Genomic DNA, 13,498 nt, shown 5'->3' on the forward strand with positions numbered 1-13,498 from the left:
GTTTTGTTTCCCTTTTTCTCTGATGAGATGACTGCATTGTTTTACATCATTTTAATTCCCTCCACAATAATATCAATGCTTAATTCGAAACATATGTTGGAAGTATAAATGATTTGAATAACACCTTTGTTTGACTCCATTTCTTAATTTATTCTTGTTATACAAAAGCATTTCACTTAACTCTGGAATTTCTACCTTTATAGGTGGGCTGTGGTATCCTTGGCACTTATGTGAATTTTTGCTACCCTGGTAACTATTTATTTATTTTTTCTTATTATTTGTACACATTGAAAAATAAACATACATTTATGTATATACAAATATATATATATATATATAAATGATGCCAGGCCTGCCTGAGTGGCTCCTGTACCAGTGGCACATAAAAAGCACCCACTGCACTCTCAGAGTGGTTGGCATTAAGAAGGGCATCCAGATGTAGAAACATTGCCAGATCAGAATGGAGCCTGGTGCAACTGATGGCTCTCCACACCTCAGTCAAACCGTCCAACCCATGCCAGCATGGAAAAGTGACATTAAACGATGATGATGATATATATATATATATATATATATATATATATATATATCATATATAAAAGAAGAGTGTATAATTGTGAATAAATCACAATTATAACAGAGTTGTAAAAATCCTTACATGTCTAGAAATACCAATCAAAACTGCTTTAATGCCACCAGAACTACTCATATTATATCTCTTCCCAATAAAAACTGCTGGTGGGCATTATGACATAGTTAAATCTAAATAAAAATAAAAGGTTATAAAGAAATTTTTTAATTGCATGTTCTGGCACTGATATAGTTGTAAATAATTTGAATTGTTTACAGTGTATCCTGCGTAATATATTTTTACATTCCTCTTTTATAATATATATAAATATATACATATATATATATACATATATATATATACATATATATACATACATATGTATGTATATATATATATATATGTATGTATATATATATATAATAATTAAAATCACAATAAGGATGAAAAAAATTGAATATTAATTAATAACATCAATTTAAAACACCAAGTGGCCTAGCGTATAAAAAGACTGGGATACAGTAAAAATTATTAATACAAATATTGAGACTCCACATGTGGTCACTCTAACGCTAGATATAGATCCACAAAGGGAATCCACCACTAAAGAATTGTTCTCAAGAATTAATACAACACGCCAAGAATGTAAGCAAGCAGGACAAATGAAAAATAACGAAAAAATAGATTAACTCTATACAATTGTTTCATCGTTAATAGATTGTGTAATTTTACTTACATAATCATTTTCGAATTGTCAGTAGAGTATATCAAAACTATAATTTGCTGGACCGAACGGCAAAATCCACACGAAGCCGAACAAAGGCGAACAGTATAGCCGATTATATTCGCAGTTACGTTCAGATATCCTCATTCTGGCGCGTTGAATCCCCAGATGTAAATACTACCCCAGTAATTAACAGCCGGTTTGAGAACATATTAATTTATAATTAAAATCACAATAAGGGTGAAAAAAATTGAATATTAATTAATAACATCAATTTAAAACACCAAGTGGCCTAGCGTATAAAAAGACTGGGATACAGTAAAAATTATTAATACAAATATTAAGAGAGAGTCCACATGTGGTCACTCTAACGCTAATTTTGTATATATATATATATATATATATATATATATCTGGCGTTAGGAAGGGCATCCAGCCATAGAAACATTGCCAGATCAGACTGGGCCTGGTGCAGCCTTCAGGCTTCCCAGACCCCAGTTGAACCGTTTAACCCATGCTAGCATGGAAAGCGGACGCTAAATGATGATGATGATGATGATGATGATGATGATGATGATATATATATATATATAGGCGCAGGAGTGGCTGTGTGGTAAGTAGCTTGCTAACCAACCACACGGTTGCGGGTTCAGTCCCACTGCGTGGCATCTTGGGCAAGTGTCTTCTGCTATAGCCCCGGGCCGACCAATGCCTTGTGAGTGGATTTGGTAGACGGAAACTGAAAGAAGCCTGTCGTATATATGTATATATATGTATATCTGTGTGTGTTTGTGTGTCTGTGTTTGTCCCCCTAGCATTGCTTGACAACCGATGCTGGTGTGTTTAGGTCCCCGTCACTTAGCGGTTCGGCAAAAAGAGACCGATAGAATAAGTACTAAAAGGTGGTGCTCCAGCATGGCCGCAGTCAAATGACTGAAACAAGTAAAAGAGTAAAAGAGTATATATGTATGTATGTATATATATATATATATATATATATATACTCTCTTGCACTTTTACTTGTTTCCCCCATGTGGCTTCAGTGATACTGAAGCATCACTGTGGTCTTTCTGATTTCCTCAGCTTGGGGTGTTTCACATCACGACTTCTGTATGTACCTTTGTCCCAGATGTTGGTACATTTGATTTCTATGGGTGTTTGATTTCACTGCCTTGTCTGCACTTTGTGTCAGGCTGTTGGTTCATCTGGTATTGTGGAGAGGAGGATGTCTAGTTCCGTTTTGAAGACATCTATTTCCACTTTATGCAGATTTCTTAATTTTTGTGGCAGGGTTTTGAAGAGCTGTGAGCCTTTCAACCATAGACTATTACAGTACCTGGTCCTGAATTTAGAAGGGGTGGATAGTACCTTTGGTACAATACAATGGCAGCCAGTTCTGGTGTTTGCATAACACTCATTGCCGAAATTAGGTACTAGCCCTTCAAAAGTTTTCCATATGTAGATTATTGCATATCTGTCACACCTTCATTCCAGGGAGTAAAATTGCAGTTTACTCAGCCTATTCACTGTTTCAGTCTTTTAAGTGTAGTGGCATTAGACTGTTTCAAGTTCTGCTGTTAGATTGGCACTATGTGGTGACCATAACTGGGAACAGTAGTTCAGAGGGCCAATGACAAAGGTTCTCCACTGGGTCAACATAGTTTCTTGGTGTCTTGTCTTGAAAGACCTCAATATCCATCCAACCAGTTTTCTGCACTTAGCTGCCATTTTGGTAATGTGCATATAAGATGATGCATTATTGCCCATACCAATCCCCAAGTCTTTCACTGCCTTTGACTCTGAGATTGTAGTGCATTTGGGTGCTGTATATGCAAACTGTAGTGCATTTGTGAGTTGATAGTGCAGTACTTGAAATTTTCCAGCATTAAACTGCATGTTGTTTATTTCAGCCCACTTGTATATCGAATTCAGGTCCCATCGAAAGCTTGCGACATCATCTTGATTTGTTATTGCCTGTGATAATTTTGTATCATCTGCATAGCTAGTAGCCATGGGCATGTCTAAGAGGGCTATTATGATCAGTTATGGTCCCAGAACAGTTCCACTTAGGATTTGAGTTTCTTCAGAAAGGACACCATTGGCTGCAACTACCTGACTTCTGTCTTTAAGGAACTCATGTAGCCATTCTGCCAGTTTACCAACAATGCCAAGGTCTTGTAGCTTGCAACATATCATGCCATGATCTACTTTATCAAATGCTTATGCAAAGTCAAGGTATTTGATATCATGCTGACATCTAAATGGTGAAATAGTTGTTTCAAAACTCAGTCATAGTGCAGTAGGAGTTGTCTGAGGCAACTTCTTCCTGGATGGAAGCCATGATGTATATTGTTCATCCAACTTCTTTTTTATTATCATCTTCCTTTCTTTCAACCTCTTTTGTTTTTCGACCCATTCACCATGTTGCACCACTGAAATCTATAATTTTTTTCATTCTCTCTCTGTTTATTTTCTCTTATTTCTTTCTTTTGAAGAGTGTAGGCTTGAAACAAAAAACTTTTTCATTTTTCCCGAGCATCAAGTTAATACACTTACTTGTTCATACATCTGTCTTTGTTTTTTTTTTTATGTTCTATAAATTTATATATATATCTAAAGTGGTTGGCGTTAGGAAGGGCACCCAGCCGTGGAAACCATGCCAAATCAAACTGAAGTCTGGTGCAACTCCTCAGCTTGCCAGCTCTAATCAAGCCAGTCAACCTATGCCAGCATGGACAATGGATATTAAATGATGATGAGGATGTTGATTAGTGGGATAACTTGGCAGTGTGATATTGTTAATATATGGTCATTCATGGCTATATGGTTAAGAAGCTTGCTTCTCAACCACAGGGTTTCAGGTTCAGTCCCACTGTTTGACAGCTTGGGCAAATGTCTTCTACTTTAGTCCTAGGCCAACCAATGCTTTGTGAATGAATTTAGTGGAAGCTCATTGTACCAATATATGTGAGTGTATGTATGTATGCATATTTATAGTCAGGCACAGGTGTGGTTCTGTGGTAAGAAGCTTGCTTCCCAACTACATGGTTCTGCATAGCACCCTGGGCAAGTGTCTACTATAACCTCAGGCCAAACAAAGACTTCTGGGTAGATTTGGTAGACAAAAACTGAAAGAAGCTTGTCATATGTGTGTGTGTGTGTGTTTATTCCCCACCACCTTTTGACAACTGGTGTTGGAGTGCTTACATCTCTCTAACTTAGTTTCACAAAAAGAGAGTGATAGAGTAAGTACCAGGTGCTGGAGGGACAACACCAATATGTTATAAGTATTTATCAGTATGTATATATATATTTCACTTATAGAGAGAGAGAGAGCATGTTTATTAAAATTTTTAGTATTAGGATTATAAAATTTAACAGGGTTAATGACAGGTCTTCTTATAGGTTTATAATTTAATGGGTGGGTTATTTTAATCATATCAGAGTTACTATTTTAATTTTAAGTTTGGTGTCAGGGATGTAGAAAATATTGTCATGAAAGCTGCTTGATTTCAGGGCATGATTATAAATTGGTGTGTGTGCATTAAAGATCTCCTCGTTTACTGGTAGGTTGAACATTCTAATGGAGATGGCAGTGATAATACTGTAGATGGTTAATTTCAGATGATTAGAAGAGATGTTAATATACTGCAATGTTTGATTTGGTTTACTGTATGGGTAGTATAACTTAGTGTTTAAATTTAATGTGACATGTAGAAAGTTGACTATTTTTGTGTCGGTCTTGAATACAATATTGAGATTAAAGAAATTCAAAAGAAATGTTCTTAATGACTTCTTAATTCATTCAATCTCTGGTTTAGATAAACCTTTTACTGCAAATAGAGCATCATCCTTGTATAGCCCACCAGATATGTTTAGGTAGCTTTTCCTAATTTGAGACAGTAGATAGAGACCCACTAGTTCTGTCACTTGGACTGAATCTGACAAACCCATGGTAATATCAAAGTAGTTTGTCGAGTTGCTTCTAATCCAATTATAATTTTTTTAATTTATCAACGTTTTTGCCCACAGTTAGGATAATATCAATATCAGATTGAAGGATGTTGACAAAATCCCAGGCAAATATCAATGTCTTATTTAATAATATCAGGGAAATAGTGGCATTATAATTCAAAATGTTGAATTGTATAAGAAAGTTTTATGCTTACCTAAGAGGCAATGGAACCATGTTATAACATCACCTGTTGAATTCCATAGAGGGAGTTTACGAGTACAGTATCCTTTGCATGTTTATATTTGGTATTTAATTCCATCAAAACGAGTTTATTATGGGTATAACATGGCATTGAATAAATATTGCCCGTTTTGTCAGCACAGTTAGGTTAGGAGATCATTTTATCTTTGAAATAATTTCTGAAAGCTTTTTCTGGAAGGGGTTGGTGTGTTTAGAGAACTTCAAGTTTTTTATGAGCTGCATCGAGTCTTTTTTCAAAATTAACCAATGCTGGGTTAGAGGGAGGATTTTGTATCATTTTAAATTATAGTTGTCCTTTTTGTTAGGTTGTTTGGATTTATTGTCATAGAAGAAGGCTCTCCATCTTAATCTGTTTATGAATTCTGTAGTATTATGTAGAAGGAAATCCATATATGTGTCCTTGGATGGTATAGGAATGTTTTTCGTAGACATGCCTACGATTTACTTCTCCATTATTACTATCTACGAGAAGTGCTCATTAGAGCCAAAGTGTATAATTATAAATTTTATTTAGAAAAGCATAGAAAGCAAGGAAGTGCTCAAGTCGAACCCAAGATGCTAGACAAGTACAAGAGATACAGAGAAGTTCAACTCAGGCAGACTACAATTGGTGTAGACATATACGGATTTAATATGATAGAATTGTCTAAAACATATATTAATACATTCAGAATATAAAGATATAGAAATATAAAAATATATATGAATGTTAAAAATATGCAAGGACAAATAAATATATAGATATATAAATATAATAGAGTATAAATAAAAATATAGATAAGAATAATGAAATATAGAGAGACATTTCTTTTAAAAATTCAAAATAAATTATGGAATGGAGGGAGTAATAGATGTTTTAAAAGAGTTTTTGGTACCATATTTAAAGGAAATTAAGTATTCCGACGATCGTTTCTAGAGTTTGTTCAAAGACTACATGTGAATCTTACGATTTACTTCCAAGGAATGCTCCCATCATCTGGGAAAAAGAAAAGAATAGTGTTTGCACCAAAAATGTATTAAATGGTTTTGCAAGTATTAATTACTTTATGTTTTATATAAGAGTCATACAAGTTATGGAAATTATTAGGAGGGCTGGTGGGAGCTTTTTTCATTTTTTACATTATAACCAAATAGCAATATATTGTTGTACTATAGAGAATGTTATTTTGTGGGTTCGAATTTAAATTTACTCTTGAAAGTTGAATAGTATCTATAGTTACCAAAGATCTCAGCATTGCCATCAAAATACAGGAACAGATACTACAACAGTTTGGGCTTCAAGGGTCCACAGCTCTTTAATATTTTTCCAAAATGCCTGAGAGATCTGCATGGTGTGGATGTAAGTGTCTTTAAAACAAAACTGGATCTTTTCCTGTTGCAGGTCCCAGACGAGCCTACCTCACAGCAAGAGACATAGATGAGGGCAGCAGCATCAAACTCCCTTATTGATCAATTGCCACATATCAGAGGAGGTTTCAAATAATGGTATAGTTCAGTCAATGGTGGTGCTTCAGCATGACCACAGCTTTGGAGCTGAAACATTTTAGAATAGTTTAAAATAGTTATATATACATACATATATATATATATATAAATATATATAGTATTTATATATATATATGTAGTATTTATATATATAGTGTATATATATATATATATATATATATTGTATTTGTATATATATATATATATATATATATATAATACAAATAAGAAAATGGAGGAACAGATTTCTTTCAATCATCAACTTACAGATAATGCCAATTCATATTATTTGTTTATTAACTACTTAAATAGGAACATCCAAATCCAACAGAATAAAACAATATACATCAATAAGTAAGATAATACCATAAACATAATACATATAAAATGGATCTTACAGCTGTTTCAGCCTGTTGATAAAGGTATCTCATTGTGCCTATATTAGTCATATGTATTGAGGTAATATACATTTAAAATGAGTTACATATATAACTAGCTGAAGGTGACCCGCTCTACGCGCGGGTAAGAGTGTGGTTGTTACTTTCTGTTGCTTCCTTTCAGCACGTAAAAAGCACCATCCGAACGTGGCGGATTGCAGTGCCGCCTTGACTGGCTTCTGTGCTGGTGGCACGTAAAAAGCACCAACCGATCGTGGCCATTGCCAGCCCCCCTGGCACCTGTGCCGGCGGCACGAAAAAAGCACCCACTACGCTCACAGAGTGGTTGGCGTTAGGAAGGGCATCCACCTGTAGAAACACTGCCAGATCAGACCGGGGCCTGGTGCAGCCTCCTGGCTTCCCAGACCCCTGTCAAACTGTCCAACCCGTGCTAGCACGGAAAACGGACGTTAAACGATGATGATGATGATTCTCCCTCTTTGTTTCTCTCTCACTTTCCCCACTCTCTTACTCTTCCTTTCTCTCGGACTCTACCTCACTTTCTCTTACTCTTTATCTATCTCTCTCCCATTTATAAACCACAAAAGATCTTGAGTAAGTTGAGAAATAAAATATTTAGAAAGATCAATCATAAATATCAGGCGGTAACAACGGAAAGGTCTGCTTCAAGGCAGACAGCAAAACACTAACATTTAAAAGGGACAGACAAACTTGCGAGCTGAATAAAGATAATAAAATATTGGAAACCAAAGTTTGAAGGGATAGAATCTGAGGGTAGTAGAGTCAGCATGGCTGGCATTTCTTAACGACGGACAGCAACGTTTTGACAGTTTAACGGCTGATGTAAAATTTTGAACTTGATGTAAAAGAAAATCCCTAAACACCAAGTTTTGAAGTGATTCTTTTTCACAACAGTAGACTCACCATGACAAGCATTCAAAACTTCTTCATCATGGACGGCAACACATTGACGATTAAAAGGCTGGCACAAATTTGTTAGCTTGATGTAACAGAGAATTCCTAAACACCCGCTCCTTTAAATTTTAATCCCCTTCTAGCCCCATTTAGACACCTTTTCACATTTTGGTTAATATAACGCGATTTCATTCGGGTGTACTGGGGCCACATTTTATAAGATGAGGAATTTTGTCCTAGAGGTGATGCCTTTCATTTGAGGAAAAAAAATAGTTGTCATGCAAACTTGCCAGCACTTTTAACATAGGTCTGCATCTATGTATGTGTGTGTGTGTATGTATGTGTGTGTGTATGTGTGTGTATGTATGTGTGTGTGTATGTAAGTATTTCCATTGAGTCAACCTCATTATTTTCTACATAGCAGACCGTTACATAAACAGGCAAAGGTACATACATACATACACGCTCACACATACATACACACACATACATACATACACACACACACACATACATAGATACATACATGCACACACATACATGCATACATACATATACACATACATGCATACACACGCACGCACTACAAAAACCGAGTAAAAAATTTCAGTTATCTGTCTCTTTCACACAGATACATAAAAGAAGGCCGTTTGTATGAAATAGAGTCAGTATTGTGTGTTGGTGGTGGTGGTGGCGATGATAATTATCATTAGAAAAAAGAGTGAGTGAGTGAGGAAGACATATACATAAGTTGTGGCGATGATAATTCTCCCTATGAATGCTGACAGATACATCAAAGAAAGCCGTCTGACGAACTTATAAAGGGAAAGTGAAAGGGAGTTGAGGGGAATACATTAAATAACGGGAGTGGACCTCTCAAAGTTATAAATGATGGGGAGTAAGAGAGGGAAAGGAGGAGATAGCGTGAGTGAGGAAGATGGCCCCTAGCAACCACACCTTTTAAGCTAGGGATTTCTAAGGTAGCCCACGGGCATCGTCAACTCATTCTACATGTCCCTGTAAATTTTGGAGCGAATCGGACAGGACGTAGTGGCATTGAAAGCGATCCAAGCGGTAAAAACGCATTTCAGTTTTATATATAGAGATTATAAGCATTTATGTATTTGCCTTTTGGGTACTTCACTAGCAGTATATTGGATAACTCATATCTAATAGTGGGCTACACTCATATCCCCTATCTCACTTTGTACTTATATATATATATATATATTATAGATACTAGATATGCTCTTTTACTTGTTTCAGTCATTTGACTACAGCCATGCTGGAGCACTGCCTTTAGTTGAGCAAATCGACCCCAGGACTTATTCTTTGTAAGCCTAGTACTTATTCTATCAGTCTCATTTGCTAAACTGCTAAGTTATGGGGACATAAACACACCAGCATCAGTTGTCAAGCGATGTTGGGAGGACAAACACAGACACAAACATATACACACACATACCTATATATATATATATATATATAATATATATATATATATATTTTTTTTTTTCTATAGTTTCAGCTCAGAGCTGTGGCCATGCTGATGCACCTTCGTTTTGCTACACTGTTATTACTAAGAGCCTCCTCTAATACATGGCACTTGGTGAAGCATAGAGTTTGATATAGCTACCCTCATTTGCATCTCTTGCCATTAGATAGGTTCATTTGGAATTCTTGACAGGAAGAGGTCCAGCTTTGATTTAAAAACTCCTACATCTACTTTGTGCAAGTTCCTCAGACTCTTTGGGAGAATATTAAAAAGCTATGGGCCCTTGAAACCCAGGCTGTTGCAGTAACTGGTCCTGAAGCATGATGGCATTGCTGGGACCTTTGGCACTGTGCAGTGTCGTCCCGTTCTGGCATTGGTGTAGCTTTCAATGCCAAAATTTGGCATAATTCTTTCCAGGATTTTCCAGATATATATTACTGCATACCCCTCCCGTCTTCTCTCCAGGGAGTAGAGTCTTAACTGTTTCCACCTTTCCCAGTAGCTGAGCTGTTACAAAGAGACGATCTTCTTTGTAAATCTTCTCTGGATTGCTTCAAGGTCCGCTGTTAATTTCACACTGGTGGGTGACCATAGCTGTGAGCAGCTACATGCATCCAGATGAACCTACATGCATCCAGATGTAACTAAATAGTATATTGATTACCAACCTCAGTCGGCTGAGGACGAATATCTGCCAGAGGACCATCATGGTTTCCTTATCTCTGGTTCTGAATGTTCTTAGGGTCCATCGAGCCAGTCGTCTGACTTTGTCGCCATCCTGGTAATGTGCACTTGGAAAGAGGTATCATCACTCATGTCAATACTCAGTTACCTCACTGACTTAGGCTCTGGGATTGAAATTCCTTGTGGATTGAAATTCCCTGTGGACCGGTGTACCCTGTAAGTTTCATATTCAATTTTGGATGCTGTTCTGCATTAAACTGCATATTATTATCCTCAGCCCATATATATATATATTTATACATATATATGACGGGCTTCTTTCACTTTCCGTCTACCAAACCCCCTCACAAGGCTTTGGTTGGCCCGAGGCTAAAGTAGAAGACACTTGCCCAAGGTGCCATGCAGTGGGACTGAACCCGGAACTATGTGGTTGATAAGCGAGCTACTTACCACACGGCCACTCCTGCACTTATATATATATGTGTGTGTGTGTGTGTGTGTGTGTATGTATATATATATATATATATATATATATATATATATATATATAAATAAAGAATAAAATATTTTGAACGACACAACAATGCACTATAATATAAACAACGGACTATAATAACCGTTATAATTTAATCATGCATTGTCTGATATGATATTTCAGAATAAAATTCCTTCTTCAGATATCCCTAGGAATTGATGGAGTTGCTGCTATAATTGGTTTTCCAACGGCTTTTCTTTTTTTTTTTCGGAAGCCTCTCAGCAGTGTCTCATGAAGCTCCTTCTAGAATTCCTCATGAGAAGTGCGTGAGTTCTGCCATGTCTGAATCTCGTGTGTGCTAACACATTCTTAGCACTGCTTCTAAGTTATGTGTTATATGTGTAGCTTCCCTTCTTATTTTCCTCTTTTTTTTTGTTATAAACAATATATGAGCATGTTATCAAAAATGAACATACATGCATCCAGATGTAACTAAATAGTATATTGATTACCAACCTCCAGCCTGTTGTTAATTTGGTACCCTAGTCTGTGTATGAGTATAGCTTCCTTAATTCTTAATTTACCCAAATTTCTTTCATTGGCCTTAAATGTGACTGTTATGCTTTTGTCGGTGTTCCAGGAAAACATCTAGACAGATCTAGGTAAATAATATATATATATATATTTAATCATATCAAAGGGAAATGGAAATTAATTAAAATTTACATTTCCAGTGGTCTAACGTGTAAAAAAAATTAGTCAAAAAGATTATATACTAGTCATACAATATAGTGTATATTTAAACACATAAGGAATCCACATATAGGGATTCTACACGCTAGAAAGAAAAGCTAGGTTCTATAACCACAAAAGTTAGGGATAAAATTTGACAGGAATAAATTTAGAAATGAAAACCATTTACCATCTAGTTTCCTAGACCATTTGGTTTCTGATCTTATTTTAGCGAGTCAGAAACCAAATGGTCCAGGAAACTAGATGGTAAATGGTTTTCATCTCTAAATTTATTCCTGTCAAATTTTATCCCTAACTTTTGTGGTTATAGAACCTAGCTTTTCTTTCTAGCGTGTATATATATATGTCACGTAAAAAGCACCATCCGTCCGTGGCCGTTTGCCAGCTCCGTCTGGCACCTGTGCGGGTGGCACGTAAAAAGCACCCACTACACTCAGGGAGTGGTTGGCGTTAGGAAGGGCATCCAGCCGTAGAAACACTGCCAGATCAGACTGGGCCTGATGTAGCCTTCTGGCTTCACAGATCCCAGTTGAACCGTCCAACCCATGCCAGCATGGAAAGCAGACACTAAATGATGATGATGATGATGATATATATATATATATATATATATTTATATATATATATATTTATAGTTGAGTATAGAAATTCGGGGTGAGTACTTGATAATTATAAGCACCTGTGTATACCGTTTGGTGGTGTAGGTGGTGGAGTAAATTGATCAAAATAAAAACATGATGCCAAGGATTCAGCGGTACATATGTTTCGGGCCTTTATTAGACAGATTTATAACAATGCATAATGTATGTCTGTGGCCTTCTTCAGCCGTGCACAACAGCTTCCACAAGGACATGTGTTACATCAAAAATTCTTGGATGGGGATGCAAATCCTCTCATTCGCGTACGACATAATGCGGCAACAGCATAGAATTGAAGCGTCCATCTCTTTCTTCTCTCAATGTAGAATGAGGAAATTTGGATGTTGAAGTAATGTAAATAAATAAATACATATATAGACGTGAAGATGGAGGGGCGAGAATTCAGGACGAGGGATAAAAAATGTATAAAAAGTGTAAGTATAGAAAAATATAAAAATGTAGAGTATAAAGATATAAAGAGATATAAGGAGATATAAAGGGGATATAAAGAATATAAAGAAATATAAATGAATGTAAAGGCATAAGGTTATAAAGTAAAAATAGAAATAGAAATAAAAGTAAAAAGTAAAAAAATAAAAATAGGAATAAACATGATAAAAATGTAAAAAAATATAAAGATAAGGGATGTATAGAGGTTACGGACCAAACATGGTGGTCAGGAGATTGATAAAATTTAGTTGTAGAAGCTTTGGGTGTCAATAAATCAACAGGGTCGTCTGGGGACCTAGTGTATTGTAAATCAGAGCTGTTGAGCGGTTAATCTAGTTCTTTGAATTAATTGGTCATCTTGTACATACATACCATCATGGATACATACACCCATATACACGCGCACATATACGCGCGCATACACGGCTCCAAGCCTATAAGCATACACACGCACTCACGTGTAAACATGTACATAAACACACATACACCCACACGCACGCGCGTACATATACATACATACAACAGAATATGCGCATATATACACGGACATTATACGTGTACACACCCATATATACATACGTGCATCCATCCTTACATACACATACACAGATGCCCACGCTTCCAGGTTTATATATAAGATATTAAAGGATGTATATAAGAACGTATGTAAAGAATCACGCACTCACGTCTACAC

The 13,498-nt window shown here is 36.1% G+C and overlaps 1 protein-coding gene across 1 annotated transcript in view; it reads left to right on the plus strand.

The window, feature by feature from the left end:
• Positions 1-201: 201 nt before the first annotated feature.
• The window catches only part of LOC115221725, an 83,125-nt gene continuing 69,828 nt past the window's right edge, over positions 202-13,498 (plus strand). The window contains exon 1 of the mRNA XM_029791936.2: positions 202-249. The gene's annotated coding sequence lies outside the window, so the exon portion shown is untranslated. The remainder of the gene's footprint in view (positions 250-13,498) is intronic.

This window comes from Octopus sinensis, linkage group LG18, assembly GCF_006345805.1.
Source record: "Octopus sinensis linkage group LG18, ASM634580v1, whole genome shotgun sequence".
Taxonomy (NCBI): domain Eukaryota; kingdom Metazoa; phylum Mollusca; class Cephalopoda; order Octopoda; family Octopodidae; genus Octopus; species Octopus sinensis.